The sequence below is a fragment of the Fulmarus glacialis genome, unplaced genomic scaffold, assembly GCF_000690835.1.
Source record: "Fulmarus glacialis isolate BGI_N327 unplaced genomic scaffold, ASM69083v1 scaffold24011, whole genome shotgun sequence".
NCBI lineage: Eukaryota > Metazoa > Chordata > Aves > Procellariiformes > Procellariidae > Fulmarus > Fulmarus glacialis.
This window is the reverse complement of record NW_009193734.1, coordinates 12224-14936: the sequence shown is the minus strand read 5'-3', so window position 1 is coordinate 14936 and position 2713 is coordinate 12224. Positions and strand designations below refer to the sequence as shown.

General features: G+C 47.0%; 1 pseudogene; it reads right to left on the bottom strand.

The window, feature by feature from the left end:
- Positions 1-2189, bottom strand: part of LOC104083898 — a 3484-nt pseudogene extending 1295 nt beyond the window's left edge.
- Positions 2190-2713: the final 524 nt, after the last annotated feature.

The following is a 2713-nucleotide window of genomic DNA, read 5'->3' as shown; positions in this document are numbered from 1 at the left end:
CAGTGTCTGTTGCCACCACGCCCCTCATTGAAACTGCAGCCATGCCATGGGAAGGGAGAGCTCTTACCTCCTCGTAGATGCACCTCAGGAAGTTGATTTCATCGGTCAGAGCTCCCACCTTGGCTTCCAACTCTACTTTAGTCATGTAGGCACAGTCCACATCCTACAGGAAAGATCACAGAGAATACTTTTATTTCCTCTTGGAAATCCTTCAGGACCATGGAAATTACAGTCCGTACTGAGGGTAACAGCTGTGATGGTGTTAGTCAATTATGCAAATTAAAAACAAGGGACTTTAAATATCAGCCCACAGAACCCACAGTCTCTCCAAATTCCCATTCAAGAGGGAATCCCCTCGAAGCACAGATGAAGCCTAACATTCAAGCGATCATTTTGCAGTGCGTGTGACTCACCTTCTTAAGCACCACGAACTCGTTCTCAGCAGTTGTACGCCTGTTGATCTCCTCCTCATACCTACGGAGAGTAAAAATACAGGCTGAGTTTCCTGAATTTTCCTGCCTAAGGCCACACTAAGGAAACTAAAAGAAAAAAAAACAGAATAAAATATTTAGACTGAAAAAACTATGTCCACAATTGCCATAAAAAGCGTGTGTGTGAAGAAGAATGACTACCAAGTTGCTTGAGTTGCTTTCTGGGTTCGACTGTCCCCGCACTTACTTGGTTTTGTAATCCTCGACGTATTGCTGCATGTTCTGCAGCTCCGACTCCAGCTGCCCCCTCTGTGCCAAGATTGAGTCCAGCTGCCTCCTCAGGTTCTGGATGTAATTTTCGAAGATGACGTCGAGGTTCTTCCTTGGCCCCGAAGGCCCTTGCTGTTGGAGGAGCTCCCACTTGGTGGAGAGGACCTTGTTCTGTTGCTCCAAGAAGCGGACCTGAAAGCCAACACATGGAGTGTCCACCATCACACGTGGAACAACAGCAGCAGCCAAGGCACCCTTTCATCACTTAAAAAGATTCTTCTTTGCACGACGGTGAGAGAACTGGTTAACATTTTTTTTTTAATTTCTGTTCTTGCCTAAACTGCAAGATGGAGAAAAGGAGGAAATTTCTAAGTCATATTCAAGTCAAAGGAGCTTTTAAATGTAGCACCAGCTCCAGCTACATTCCCATTGCAGGTAGTATAGAAATTTTGGATTTCTAGTCTAGATTTAAAAGCCTGGGTATTTGAAAACAAAGAGAAAAAAATTGTATTAGTGAATACTGAAATGGGAGGGTATTTGGAAAAAGAATGGTACGGAAGGGAAAATTTGTGCCTGAAACCTGAAGATGTTTGGAGGCGTTGAGCCTGCTTGCAAGAATAAGTTATTAGTTGAGCCTGGTGCAACAGGCTAGCTTAAAGCCCTGAAGACATAGCTTTGATCTCGTATGGAAGAGAGATTCTCATCTCTTCTCTAGCAGTACTTAATAAAAAGGCTCTGCTCAAGCTTCTCAGCCTGCTGATATTTAGCGCGAAAAGGACAACATTTCTGCAGAACTTGAAAGTTCCTCCCAATTTTGACCCTTAATTGGACACAATCCCAGCCTCTCACCTTGTCAATGAAGCAGGCAAATTGATTGTTAAGAGTCTTGATCTGTTCCTTCTCCTGGTTTTTGACTTGCTGGATCTGAGGATCAATCTCAACATGGACTGGCTGTAGGAGGGTTGAGTCAACCTGCACTGGCTGGATTCCAGGGCCACCTCTACCGGGGCCACCAAAGCCTGACATGCCAAAGCCTGGTCCACCAACGCCGCCCATTCCCCCCCCCCCCATTCCTCCACCACCCATTCCTCCACCATAACCACCCATTCCTCCACCAAAGCCACCCATTCCTCCACCACCACCCATTCCTCCAAAGCCACCCATTCCTCCTCCACCCATTCCTCCGCCAAAGCTGCCTAGTCCTCCTCCGTAGCCTCCACCAAAGCCGCCCATTCTGCCTCCGTATCCTCCACCGCCATAACATCCACCCATGGAAATCCTTCCACTGCCACCCATGTTATGGAGACTCTTGCTGCTAAACCCTCCACAACGTCCGCCACCTCCAAATCCCCTGGACATAGAGAACGAGCTGTAGCTGCTCCTGCTTCTGCCGCCACCTCCTCCAAAGCCACCACCGATGGCAGAGCAAGAGCTGTAGCCCCTTCTACTCCCGCCTCCAAAGCTTCTGCAGACAGACTGCCGAGACATGGCTGTTTCTTCCAAGCAGAGTCAAAAATCGAGAAGGTAAGAAAGGTCGATGGAGTTGTGCTGCGAGGAGATGAGTGCAAAGAGAAGGGAAGAAAGTCCCTCTGACTCGAGGGCAGTAGATGCTCTCTTTTATCCGCTTCTGGAGGTGGGCTGGGTTTGCATGGGCGTGAAGGAGGAGACAGTTACTGTCTTCATCAGCGTGGCGTGGTTTACAGATTTTCATCTTCAATTTGCCAAACATTGACCCTACCCAGAAACACACCCTATAATGCAGGAGAAAATTAAAAAAGATACAACTGTGTCTACCGTATGGTAGCACTCCATGACTAAGAAGTCTTACGCTTTTGTGGTATAGTAACAGTCTCCCTAGGATATACTACTCTTTTTTTTTTCACCTTTCATCCATTGTGGTTGTTTCCCTGCTTATGTTTATCTTTATTTTGATCTTTCACTCCAAAGCCCCATGGCAGGCAAGCACTGTAGTTCATGCCAAGTTGTAGCATGGCTTTCACAATTCCCAAAAC